The sequence below is a fragment of the Octodon degus genome, unplaced genomic scaffold (genome assembly GCF_000260255.1).
Source record: "Octodon degus isolate 3935 unplaced genomic scaffold, OctDeg1.0 scaffold00201, whole genome shotgun sequence".
NCBI lineage: Eukaryota > Metazoa > Chordata > Mammalia > Rodentia > Octodontidae > Octodon > Octodon degus.
Genome location: NW_004524777.1, coordinates 4654102 through 4668781, shown reverse-complemented (window position 1 = coordinate 4668781; position 14680 = coordinate 4654102). Strand labels below are relative to the sequence as shown.

Genomic DNA, 14680 nt, shown 5'->3' with positions numbered 1-14680 from the left:
AATCCTATAGTCCAGTGGAATTCTGGAATAGAATGTTCCAAAGTTCTCTTCTCAAAGTAGTCTTTCACTTTTATACTTTTGAGGCTGTGAATTGTGGGGTCCTGCTGGTTCTTGTGATATTCTCAGACCACTGTTCCTATTGTCCTGTTCCTTGTCAGCAATAAAGTTCTCCTCTGCTCCACCTTTATAGTTTGCAGCTATACTTGAGCTTTCTGGTCAAACACAAAATGTTTTAAATCATTCTGCTGGGGTCTTTGTTCTTGATTTTCAACATAGATCTAACTAAAAGCCTCAAACTGTAGTTAGGCCACTACCTCAACATTAGACTGCCTTGAAATTTCTTCCCCAACATTAATTAATATGCTGCCTTTAATCTCTATCACAAAGCAAACTCTCTGGACATGAGTAAAATGCAGACAAATTTTCAGCCAAAAAAATATGCATTGTCTGGAGGCTAGTAGCCAGTTCTGCATTTGTTCCTAATGCAAATCACTTGAGTCTTGCCTTTACCAGTTACATTTCTATTGGCATTTTGGTTCTCTGATCTGTGATCAGAGTCTCCCTTCAAGTATAGCGTAAAGCATTCCAGGACTGCTTCATCAGGTGGTATTGCCCAACCTTTCTAAATGCTTTCCACAGGCCAGCTCTAAAACTCTTGAGCTACATGGCCAGATAGCACATGAATGGCCCCACTTCTGATACCAAAATCAGTCTTAGTTTCTTTTCTCACTGCTGAGAGAAAATACCAAACCCTCAAAGTTAAAGGAGGAAAGATATATTTTAGTTCAGTTTGTAGTTTTCGGTACAAAGCTGGCTGGCTCCACAGCAGGTGACATGACAAAGAGGTATCACAGAAGGTGACAACAAGGCAATAGACAGAAAAACAATAGAAGCAGTGGTTGCAGCAGCAGCAATGGCAGCTTGACTTTCCCTTTTATATTTTTCAGGCTATTTGCTTTTTGGTTGTTGCTACCCACATCCAGGGTGGTACTTCTCATTGTACACACCCAGAATTATGTTAATCCAAATAGTGGATTAATTTAATAACCATGCACTTTTATTCCCAGTATCAAACCATCAATCTCAGCATCACACCATTAATCCAGCCACCTTTGAAAAGCCCCACCTATGAGTGCATGAGGTTTTAGGGGGAGCATCTAGATAAATGCCAGAACAGACATAGTTGTCTTCTTTCTGATTTTAGAGGGAAAGCTTTCTATTGTTCCACATTCAATATGATATTGCCAGTATACTGGTCACAAATGGATTTTATAATTGTGAGATAAGGTCCTCCTATACCTATTTTTCCAATTTTGAATCACAAGTGAACGTTAGACTTTGTCAAAAGCTTTTTCTGCATCTATTTTGATGAACATGAGACTTTTGTGCTTTCTTCTGTTTATTTGATGGCTTACATTTATTGATTTGTTTATGATGAACCATCCTTGTATCCCTGGAAAGAAAGCTACTTGTAAGAGGTGTATAATCCTTTTCATAATTTCTTTAATTCTGCCTCCCAGTATCTTGCTAAGGGTATTTGCATCTATGTCAATTATAGAGATTGGCCTGAGGCTGTATTTTTTGGTTTGGTCCTAGTCTGGTTTAAGAATCAGGATAAAGTTAGCTTCTGAGAATGGTTTTGGATTTACTCCTTCCCTGTCAACTTCATTGAATAAATTGAAGAGTATTGGGATAGCATCTTCCCTGAAGTCTTTATGGAATATAGCTGTGAACCCATCAGAATCTGGGTCATGTTTTTATTACTGTTTCAATTTCATTGCCTGTTATTTGATTTTTCAAGATTTTTAAATCTTGCTTCAGATTTGGTATTTCATTTTTTTTATGAGCAGAATATATTTATTGAGAGAAAGAAAGCTCCTGTCCAAGAGAGGGACAGGAGGGGACCCGAGCGGGTAGTTCCCCCAGAAGGTATTTCATTTTCATATAGGAATCTCTCCATTCTTCAAAGTTCTCCAATTCTTTGGTATTCATGTTTGTGAAATAGTTGCCAATAATTTTCTGGATCTGGGCAGTGTCATGATTTCACCTTTTCATTTCTAATTGCATTGATCTGGATCTTTTCTTTCCTTCTTTGGTAAGATTGGTTAAGAGCTTGTTTATATTGTTCATTTTTTCAAAGGACCATCTTGTCAATTTATTGATTCTTTGTGTTATTTTTTTATCCGTATTTCATTGATTTCTTCTCTGTTCTTCATAATTTTTTTTTTTTCAGAGCCAGGGATTGAACTCAGGCCCTTGCACTTGTCAGGGAAGCGCTTATTCTACAGAATCATCTCCCTAGCTTCTTCATAATTTCATTACTTGTGCAGCTCTAGATTTGAATTGTTCCTGTTCTTGTAGGACCATAAGATATATCACTATTTGAGCTTTTCTGTCTTTCTGATGTGGGCATTCACAGCTATGAACTTCCTTTGTAGGACTAATTTCATTGTGTCCCATAAATTCTGATATGTTTTACTAAAATTATCATTTATTTCTAGGAACAATCATATTTCTTCTTTAATTTTATGAGTGACTCATTGACTATTCAAGAGTGTATTGTTTAATTTCCATACTTTTGCTTAGTTTCTTTGGTTTGTTTTGCTATAAAGTTCTAATATGGGCTGGGGAGAGGGCTCAGTAGAATAAGCGCTTCCCTAGCAAGTGCAAGGGCTTGAGTTCAATCCCTGGTTCGGCAAAAAATAAATAAATAAAGTTCTAGTATCATTGCACAGTGAACTGATAATATGCAAAGTAACATTTCAATTCTGCATTTACTTAGAAATGATCTGTTAGCCAGAATGTGATCTATTTTTGAGAAAGTACTAAGTGCTGCTGAAAAGAATATGTATTCTACTGTTGGGTGAAACACTGCACACAAATCTATATAACAATATCTGTAGGTACAGATATATATTTGTGAACACAGTTCCATTCCTGATAGTTTTTGTTTTGATATATTTCTCTTAGCATGACAGTCTCATGTTTCATTCATTCTCCTGCACATGACATGATTTCATTAATCTTTATGGTTGAATATGTCAAATATCAACACATTCATGTGTTGATGGTGACCTAGACTACTTCCAGATCTTAGTTATTGTGAATTGTACTGCAATAAAAATGGGTATGCACATTTCACTATAGTATGACTTTTTAAATTTCTTTGAGAATATTCCCAGGAGAAATGTAGCAAAGTCAAGTGGTATATTTCTAAGCTTTTTGAGGAATTCCCATACTGATTATTATAATATCTGTAGTGGTTTATATTCTCAATAGTGTAGGGAGATTCTTTTTTTACAGCATTATGAGTGTGTGTGTGTGTGTGTGTGCGCACACACATGCATGTGTATGTTCTTGGGGGTAGCTGTATCTAGTCTACTGACTAGATTGAGATGGGATCTCTACATAGTTTTGATTTTCATTTCTCTAATGTTGAGACATTTTGTTCATGTACTTATTGGACATTTGTACTTCTTCCTTTGAGAAATATATGTTCATTTCCATTGCCCATTTCTGAATGGAACATTTGTTTTATGAGGATTCAATTTTTTGTGTTCTGTATATACTCTAGACTTTAATTAAAAAGCAGAAGACAGTAAAATCTTTCCCCCATTCTACAATTTGTCTCTATGCTCTGTTCACCATTTTATTTTCTCTGAGAGTCTTTAAGTTGATGTAACCCCATTTGTTGATTTTTTATGTTATTTCCTGTGTTATTTGGTTTTATTCAGGAAGTCTTTCCCTGGGATTATGGCTTCAAGTGTTTCCTTTATGTTATCTTCTAGCAGTTTCAGTTCCAGTTTTTATAACTAGATCTTTCATCCATTTTGATTTGATTTTAGTACAGGATGAAAGACAGGTATCTAATTTGTTTTTTTTTTTTAATATTTTTATTTATTTACGTGTGTGTGTGTGTGTGTGTGTGTGTGGCCAGCTCAGCACACCAGGGGGCAGGGCTGGCTGGCATGTGGTGCTGGGGAATTGAACCGCGGTCCCTGTGCTTTGCTAAGCTTGTTCTAAGTAGGTGATTTAGACCACTGAGCCATCTCACCAGCCCCGACAGTTATCTAATTTGAATCTTCAAGTGAATATCAATTTTCCCAGTGCCATTTATTAAAGAGGCTGTCTTTTCTCCAATATATATTTTTGGGTCCTTAATCCAGAATTGGATGGTTGTAGCTGTGTGGGTTTCTTCCTCTGTCTTATATTCTAATTCATTTGTCTACCCATCAGTTTTTCTGCCAATACCATACAGTTTTGGTTACTATAACTTTGTGGCATAACTTGAAATCTGATATTGTGAAGCCTCCAGCCTTGATCTTTTTGCTCAGGATTTGTTTGGTTATTCTGGATCTATTCTGACTCCATGTGAAAATTTGGATTGTTTCTTCTCATTCTATGAAGCATGTTGCTGGCTTTTTAATTAGAATTGCATTAAATCTACAGATTGCTGTTAAGTAATTTTGCCATTTCATGACATTAGTTCTGCTGTAACAACAAAGGATGTCATTCCATTTTCTAATATTCTCTTCAATTATCTTTCCTCAGAGATCCGTAATTTGAATTATAGTTTCTTCACCTCCTTGATTAGGTTGATTCATAGGTACTTTTTACTTTTTTTTTTAAATTTTATGTATTTGGTACAGTGTTTCACTAAGCAGGTCTGACTCGTAGTGATCCTCCTGTATTAGCCTCCCCACAGCTGGGATTACAGGTGTGCACAACCACACCCAGTCTCAGTGGCTGGTTCAGTGCGCTCAGGGCAGGGCTGGCTCAGCATATGGTACTGGGATTGAGCCCAGGTCCTTGTGCTTGCCAGGCAGGCACTTAGACCACTGAGCTATCTCTCTGGCCCCATAGGTACTTTTTAAAAAAGCTATCTTGGTTACTTTTCTCATTGCTGAAATAAAATACCCAACACTCACAAGTTAAAGGAGGAAAGGTTTATTTCAGCTCACATCTTGCAGAGGTTTCAGTCCACAGTTGGCTGGCTGCAAAGTAGGCTAGCATGGCAGAAGAGAAACAGCTCATAGCATGGCAGACAGGAACAGGAACCACCAAGCAGCCTTTTGTTCCTTTATAGTCCATCAAAGTTACAAGCCTATTGATTGGTGTTACCCACACCCAGCCATTATTGACACGGAGAACTATGTTAAACCAATTTCATTATCTTACACTCTTAATCCATATGTTCATAGGCTAGATCCAGTCCAGTCATCTCTGAAAAGCATCACCTATGAGCACATGAGGATTTGGGGGAATGTCTAGATCAGTGGTGGTGAACTTTTCAGAGCTTTCAGTGATAAGCAGGTGGTTGTGGCATGTGTGCCTTAGGTTTGCCCCCACTGATCTAGACAACAAGCTATATCAGAAATCATTGTGGGTGAAGTTCTTTTCCAGATTTCTTTCAGGGGGAGGGTTCCTTATTGGTATACAGAAACACAATTGGTTTTTGTGTGTTGATTTTGAATCCTGCCACTTTGCTAAATTTGTGTATCAAATATAAAGTCTTCTGGTGAAGATGTTTCATTCTTCTATGGAAAACGTACATAATCTGCAAGTAGAGATAATTTGACTTGCTCCTTTCCTGTTCATAACCCTTTTATTTTTCTCTCTTGCCTGATTGCTGTAGCTACAGATTTGAGTATTCAAATGGACAGGAGTGCTAAGATTGGATACCTTGCCTCACTCTGATTTAAAGGAAATACTTCCAGTTTTTCCTTATTTAGTATGATTTTGGCTCTGGGTAGTCAGTCAGTGGTAGTTGGTGCTTGTTAATTGGTCACTGGAGGTATGATGAACTGTATCAAACAAATTATTCTGGGTACAAAAGACTGTAAGTCACGAGACAATCAACATTGACAAGTTCTAGTGTGCATATCAAGGGCTGAACAAATTACATACTGGGATAAAATTTTAACATCACAATGCATTAAGTACTAAATTTGACAAGTTTCAAAGTAATTGAATACCAAAGAATGACTGTATGTGGCTTTTAACAGTTAAGGTAAATAGGTATCCTATATCTATTTTCATCAGTCAGGGTGTTTATCATGAAAGAATGTTGGATTTTTTTTTTGAAAGCATTTTCTGCATGTGTTATGTGATTTTTTTTTCTCTTTCTTTCTTTCTTTTTTCTTTTTTTTTTTTTTTTTTTTCAGAGGCGGGGATTGAATTCAGGCCCTTGAGCTGGTCAGGGAAGCGCTTATTCTACTGAGCCATCTCCCTGACCCCTGTTGTGTGATTTTCATACTTGATTCTAATTAAATGTTGTATTACATTCACTAATTTGTATACCTTAATCCATTCTTGAATTCCTAGGATGAAACTGACTTGGTCATATATGACACTTTTCACGAGTTGTTCAATTCTGTTCACAAATATCTCATTGAGGCTCTTCCCGCTGAATTCATCAAGCATATCGGCCTGTAGTTTTCTTTTTTTGTTGAATTCTTACCAGTTTTGGTATTAGGCTAATTCTGGTTTCATAGAATGAGTTTGTAAGCTTTCCTTAGTTTTCTGTTTTAATGAAAGTTTGAACAGTGTTGTGTTAGTTCTCTAAAAGTTTGGTAAAAACTCAGCAGTAAATCCACTGGGTCTTAGAGGGGTTTTCTTAGTTGGGTAACATTTTATTACTATATAAATCTCATTGCTTGTTATTTATCTGTTTAATTTTCTATATCTTCTTGATTCAACCTGGTAAGTCACACATATCTAGGAATTTAATCATTTCTTTGAAAGTCTCCAAATTATTGGAGTTCAAACTTTTAAAATAATTTCTTGGGCTAGCCAAATAGCTCAGTGGACTAAAGTGCCTGCTTAGACAGACACAGGGACCAGGGTTCGATTCCTGGCCAGCCCCATATCTGGGGTGCACTGACATGGTGACTGAGGCTGGTATGGTGGCACCTGCCTATAATCCCAGTGCTTGGAAGGCTGGAAACAGTCAGATCACTATAAGTCTGATCTGTGGAGTAAAACCCTGTACTAAAAATACATTTTAAAAAACTTTGTACTGTCCTGTGGATTTAAGTGGTGTCTATTGTGATTTTTTAATTCCATTGCTTTTAAATAGTTCTCTCAGCCATGGGAACTGAAACAAACTATGGTCTCTTCCTGTTTCTCATGTACTTTCATTTCAGTAACCAATGGGATTACCACCAAAGGCAGCAAGAGTAAAAGGGATGAAACATGAGGACAGAGAAGGAGGAAAGAGAATAGGCAAGCTCAAAGAGCGGGGAAAAAAACTCTGAGAGGTTTGCTCTACCCATAAAGGCTTCATGGCAAGAATGAAGCTTAAAGAGTTCTTCAGAGGGAGATTGCTTGCTGGCCAAGGTAACTAATACAGAAGTTGACAAAGGAAAGTTAATGTCAGTGTTTATCATTATCAATTAATATGTACAGAATTATTGGCATGAATTCATGTTTAATTCACACTACAACTGAAATAAACTTATTATGGGAATGTAGTGATTTAATTTATGAATTGCAGGTCAGATGGTTAAGTACCTTATTTTCTTACAACCCTATTTCTTGATAGGTCTTTCTGTCTTCTCTCTTTAGGAAATTAGTTCTTTGTATCTTTTTTCCTTACTATCCTTATCTTCTACACAGAAACCAACAGAACCAGAACTGAGGAGCACATCAGAACATGTGCCTTGTGACTAAAAGGACTGGTTATAGGTGACAGAGTTTCAGATGTCATGTATTTCACTTATTCTCAATAACTTGACCAGTTAGAATACAGAAACTGCATTATATCTAACTTTTGAAGTAAAAAAGAATAGTCAGGAATGCTCACCTTCCAAAGTAAGTTTGGATTGTCTCTAAAGTACAACCTTATATTTGGTTCACTATTTTTCTCTACCCTTTTCTTCAATAAGAATGATTCACTTGCTTTATTTGTTGGGTGCACCTGGATCAGTTACTTTCTTTGGGCACTTTGATTTATTTCTGCTAAGGTCCAAGTCTGTTATAAAAAGACTTACTGAAATCGAGGCTCTAATTCAGTGGGGTTTGATAGAGAACTTATATTCAGCATCTGGAACAATCCCACTGTCATCTACCAATATAACAACTGGATGGAAGTGTTTGTTCTCCACAAGAACTGTGTTCCTTCTAGTTCAGTGGATGCCTCTTCTTAAATTGAGGAGTGACATTAACAAAAACGGCATCAAACTAGATTTTCCTTTATATAGAAATTTATTTTTAAAAACTATTTTTAAACATAGCCCATCCTCCATGTTACCCCAAATGTCTACTGTGGGCTCTTTTCATTCCAAAGAATGAGGTCATGCTTTATGGGAGACATCTGCTTCTGAGCATATTACGGCCTTAACACAGAACATGACTTCATCAGAGGGAACAGTGGACCAGAGAGATTCAACAGGTGACTTGCACATGTGACAACAGAAAAAAAGTCAAATGTGAGTCTAAGTCAAATGATTTCCTTTGGTCTTAAAATCAAGAGGTATGCACCAAAAAGTGAGAAAACTGTAACTCCTAGCAATAGCACCTATATTTGTAAACCAAGAAGCTATCTTCTCTTCAGGGGTTAGAAATATTACATTCTGAGAAGAAACTAAAACTTTCAGGTAGCTACTGAATGCACACCCACATACAGTGAGCTGTGTTTCAAGGAATCACTGCTTCAAACTGCTACAGATGCACACAATGTCATCATTCAGTTCTGAAAAGCAAATTCAAAACATTAACAGGGATTTTGGCTTTCCAGGAAGATGTTTTCCAGAGCAGCTTTATGGGGTTTCTGACATATGTTGTTTATAACCTTAATTTTTAAAATGAGCAAGTTCATAAATCTGTTACCTACTAATCAATTTTCATCTAGATGCATCTGTTCCTATTTTATTTGATACTGTAAAGAAGTTTCAATAGACAGCTAAAGATTTTGGTGTTATTCATAATCTTTTGCTCCTATTGACTATATCTTTTCAAAGAAAACCCTTAAAACCACTAGCATTTTAAAAAGCAATAATTGCTGATTTATTTTACTAGTTTCTAAAGACTCATGATAGCTATAATTACAGAAGTGAAAAGAAAAAGACACTACATGGCCAATCTCCATTGACCTAGGAAGGGTAGGATTTTGGAACATTACAGAAGGCTGTTTCATAATCTCTTTATCGGAACTTACTTTGACCTTAGATTAGTTTTTATTAAACTATCATTTTTCCCTGTTTGAACCCAATATTCATCGAGTCCTCAAAACTGTTATGAAGACAATGAATAAGTGGCTAAAAACAAGAGATTTGTCTATATATATATATATATATATATATATATATATATATATATATACTTATTTCAGGATCCATAAATTCTTGTTTATATGTACGTATCTTAGTGTTTCAGATGAGGTATGTCCTATATTTTACAGTGTTTAAAAAATCTACAGATAATTTTTAAAGTACAGATTTCTGGGCCCCAACTCAATAAATACTAAATAAAAATCCTAACGTACCAAATAAAATCAGAGAGTACAGTCAGGGAATCTGTATTTACAAAGCATGTCCTAGGTGATTCTTTAAATTTGAAACTGATGGGTTTGTAGAGATATGACAATAACATAAATGTTTATAGACAACATTAGGTAAATAAGAACATGGCTATGTCCCTTTTCACAGCATTTTACAAAGTGAATTTAAAATTATTTAATCTTCATTGGAACTCTGTTAATGTCCACTCTACAGTAAACAAAACAAAACAAAACAACCCTCAGTCATCCCAGATCCCTCAACAAAGAAATTTAAGGCTCAAATTTGGCTTCTCTGATGCCAAATCTCTCATTTTAGGCCACTTATGTGTAGTCTTTGTAACTTTTGGGGGAACTGATGACTATTGGGTTGAAATAGGGAAAAATGATAGTTCAGCAAGAAATTGATGTTCAATTGGAACAATATGATAAAATCATGCAACAACTTATATTAGATCAGCATTATGTTAGTGAACTTAATATATGAAATCCATTTCTGTGCAACAGTGCTAATACGAATGAGTAATATGTAGCTTTTGCTTAACCACCTCTTACTTACTTTTTCTCCTCCATGATACCAACAGTCAGGCTTTTTGACAAGTAAATTATATACTCTGTATTAAGCAAGTATGGAATAGTTATAAATAAACAGAAAGGGGACAGGAGAGGAAGCAGAAGCTCATCTTAGGCTGATGTTTTGCAGCAGTTAGGGAAGTGAACATGCAAAGCTAGAATTCTGTTAGCTTGGTTGCTAAAGGCACTTGTACTACAGACTCTCCCCACAATAGGCAGCTCATAGCAGCCTCAGTTCAAAGATGTCAATTTTTCTTGGAAGGAGTATAGTAAAATGGCAAAATCAAGCTACTTGGAATCAGACAAAACCGGACATGGTGGCACAACTGTAATCCCAGCACTCAGGAGGCTGAGGCAGGAGGACTGTTGCAAGTTTGAGATCAACCTAGGCTACAAAGTGAGCTCAAAGCCGGCGTGTACTGCATTGCAAGACATTGTCTCAAAAAAAGAATCAGGTAGACTTGGGCTTGAGTTCTGTGAATCCTACTGTGTGGCCTTAGGTAACTTAAAATTTCCAAGTTTTAGTATTAGTTGTAATATGAGAGTAACACTTTCTCTTTCTCAAACTTGAGAGAAATAAACTGATATGCCATAGGGATTTAATCAGTGTCAATAAGTACTTAATCAATGCTAATCTCTATACTTGGCTTCAAGAGGTAGTTTAAAGTTAAGGATTCATTCGTGAGGCCTGTAAGAAAAGTTTAACTTTAAATGCATTATTTCATTTGCACTTATTTTAGGAAGTTATTCTTAAACTTCAGTCAACCTAAATATATAAGAGAAGGTCCAACCAAATAGCCCAGTGGATTAAAGCACCTGCAAGCAGGCGCAGGGGATGTGGGTTCAATCCCTGGGCCTGCTGTGCCGGCCCTGCCCCCGGGGTGCACTGAGACAGCAATTGAGACAGGGTGTGGTGGTGCGCGCCTGTAGTCCCAGGTCTTGGGAGGCTGTAAACAGGCGAATCATTACGAGTCTGATCTAGTAGTGAGACCCTGTACACACTGTAGGCCCTTCCCTAAAATACAAAAAAAAAAAAAAAAGAAAGAAAAAAGAAAAAAGAAAAGAAAAGAAAATATCTTTAAAAAAAAGAGGGAGATATGAGAACATGAAATATAGCTGAAGTTGGAATATAACTATACAGGGGAAAGGAAGGACTCTAATGAATGGAGTTGGGACATCTGGTTATGCATACTAGAAAAAGTAGCATTCCTTTATCAAACATATCAAAAAACAAATTAAAAATACAGAGCAAAGTACTAAATTGGAGGAAAATATTTTAACAATTTTAGAACCAAATACTGAAGCTATCCTCATGACCTTAGTGTATGGGCAAGATATTTTAAAACAAGATGCAAGAACTAACTTTCAAGGGAAAAGCTAACTAAAGTTCAATATGTCACTACAAGTTTTGGTGAGCATGTGGCCAGACAAACCACACATTGTTGGTGAAACTATACATTGGCATAATTTTCAGGAGTAGTTTGGCAATATCCATTAAAGTCCACGTTCTATGTGACCTATGACCTAGCACTTCTATGCTGGGTATAGGCTTGGATTGACACTCACACAACTGCACAAAGAGGTATTTATAGGAATATTTACCGTGGTATTGTTTATAATAGTGAACAAAGAAATATGTTATAAAAATGGTGAAATGAAAGTTTCTGTAGTTTAAATAATCCCAATGAAAAATGTTCCAAATAGGCCTAAATATACAGTGGAGGTGACTGAAATTAGAAACAGCAGACTCGAAAACAAATTGGAAATTTACAGAAAAATCTCAACAACAGAGAAAAAAACAGACTGACCATTGTGACTTGAGGAAGCATAGGTGAAAAGCTCTCCAGGTTTCTTTAGGTCTCATGGCTTAGTCCAGTTTGCCTTACTCTAGCAGAATACTGAGGGCTAGTTAATCTACATACAATAGAAGTTTGTTTGGAACATCATTCTGGGTCTAGGCAGTTCAACATCAAAGTGCCAGCATATGGTGAGGGCTCTTGTGCTGCATCCTCCTTGGCAGAATATGGAAGGGAAGTGAGTATGTATGGGATACAGACCAGAGGGCCTAACCCCTCTCTTTTACAATTATACTCCTCCCATGATAGCAAGTCCACTTCTCCAGTAATAGCCTCAATCCATTCCTGAGAGCGGTGCCCTCGTGAGCAAATCAATCACCTCATGGTGTAAGAATTTAGAGTGAGCAAGCATTTTCTGGAATCTGACTTTTTCTGAGTGGCATGACACAGGCTGACAGGAGATGGTACAGGGGAGTGAAGAACGAAGAATTGTGGCTTTGCTTCAAAGGAGGGCTAGACAGTCCACAACTGGAACTGCGAGGAGGTGCTGCCCTAAAAAGTCTAGAGTCCTTATCTGACTTGGCAGCCGCCACAGCAAGTTCACGAGCTGCTTTTTAAAAATTAATTAATTAATTTATTTATTTATTGTTATATTTAAGACAGGGTGTACAAGGTCTCACTGCGTAGATCCGACTCAGTGATCCTCCTGTTTACAGCCTCCCAAGTGCTGGGACTACAGGTGCACGCCACCACGCCCAGTCTCAATTGCTGTCTCAGTGTGCCCCACCAGCAGGCACAGGGATTGGATCTCCAGGCCCTGCGCTCTGCCTAAGCAGGCACTTTAGTCCGCTGAGCTATTTATGAGCTGCTTTATCTCTGTGCCTCTGCCTTGCTTGGCTGAGAGTCTTCTGGGGCTCTTTCTGGGCAAGATTTTCTTCTCCATGTTTTACTGGGTTGGAAGATGGTTTATCAGTACTCTGCATGGCCTATAAACCAGGCTGGTTTTGTGCTGGGACTGGGATACTGAATGAGCCAGACATGTTGACTTCTTGGAGCTAATGATCTCGCAGCTCCATGACTTGCCCATGAGGTCAGGTGGCTCATGCACAAGCAAGGTCCGGGCCTCCATAACAACCTTGTCTTTCCTAGGTCTCTCAATCACCTCTTAAAAGAGTCTACCTCTTAATACCATTACAGTGGCCATGAAATTTCAATATGAGCTTTGAAGGGAATATTCAATCTATAGCATTTACTATATTACAGAATTGGAACAAAAGAAGCCAGCAAGCCAAAAACACCAACAAGAAAGACCATATTAAAAGCACTAACAAACTCTTGTTCTCTTGAGCCAAAAGAACAATGTCATAACACGAACAATTTTAGGAAAAAAAAACCTTCTGCTCTAGCCAAACACTCTATGAAAGCAACAAGTCCAAGTGGAGAATCACATAATTTCATCTTCATGAAACCATAACAAGGTATTCTAGTCCCCTTCTGACATGGTGTCAGACAAAGCCAGCTACAGAGGTAGGACTTCCATCCCCTTCCCCACCAGCAAGTGTAGTTACTGGGGATTAGTTAGAAGTAGCTGGAATTTCAACCCCTATGCTACAATGATGAGAAAACCTCTCTCCAACAGGCATCAAAATGGATCTGAACTTCTACATTTACCTGGTAGTAATGATGTGTTAAATCTCTCTTTTCCCACTCAAACAGTATCCCAGAAAACCAGTGAAATGAAAAAAGGTTTGAGTAGATCCTTAAAAATAAATAAATGTGGACAGGACATCATTTCTGTATCTTGTACTATGAATAACCACTAAGATGACAACAATATGCAATGTATTAATTATTGAAACTGTCCTACTAATCGGTTTTGAAACTGTCTCATTGCTATTTGTTTCTCAATAAAATTTTTTAAAAATATATGTAAATGTTGACTTCCAAGAAAAAAAGTCCACTCATTACACTGAGAACAAATATCTTAAACTGACTGAGAAAGAAAGATAATCCACCAAAGCTAATGAGATGATAGTATTACATATACAGCAAATATGTTAAAGTAGCCATTATAAGAATGCTTTAATAATTTTAAACACTCTAGAAACAAATGGAAAAACTTCCTCACAGAGAAATATAAAGTCTCACAAAAGAAATTTAAGATAAAAAACAATCAAATGGAATTAGAATGTTATAAATATAAAAATAAAAAGCTCAACTTATGGGTTCAGCATTATAATTAAATTTCTAAAAACTAAAGACAAAGAAAAAATATAGTTAGATAAAAATGTGAATCCATACCTATAGGGGAAGAACAATTTAAATGACCGTGGCTTTCTCATAAGAAATGAGGCAGGCCATAAAGAAATGGTACAACGTTTTTCAAGTATCAAAAGAAAAGTGCTATCAAACTCTGAATCCTATGAATAATTGAAAATACCATTCATAAATTAAAGGTGGAAAAATAAAGGAAAATTAAGAAATTCTCCAATGAAGGAATACTGTGAATTTTGTTACCAGTAGACATAAGCTAAAAGAATGGCTAATGAAGTTCTAAACAAACTATGAAACAAGAAAGATGAAGAAGTAATGTTGGATGTCAGGGGGGAATAAAAGAAAATGAAAAAGTAAAAATATAAGTGACTACAGTGGATTTTCTTTCTTCTCTTACTTTATGAATTATGTTTAACAAATTAATCAAAATTATAACCTTATCTTATGTGGTTCATAATCCATATAGAGAGCCAGGAAGATGTCTCAGTGGAATAAGTGCTTGCCTGGCAAGTGCAAGGGCCTGAGTTCAATCCCTGGTTCC

The 14680-nt window shown here is 36.7% G+C and overlaps 1 protein-coding gene and 1 pseudogene across 5 annotated transcripts in view; one reads left to right on the top strand and one right to left on the bottom strand.

The window, feature by feature from the left end:
• Eda (ectodysplasin A) overlaps nucleotides 1-14680 on the bottom strand; it is a 465104-nt gene that overhangs the window by 34163 nt on the left and 416261 nt on the right. The gene's annotated exons all lie outside the window — the stretch shown is intronic.
• The window catches only part of LOC105743990, an 18129-nt pseudogene continuing 15755 nt past the window's right edge, over nucleotides 12307-14680 (top strand).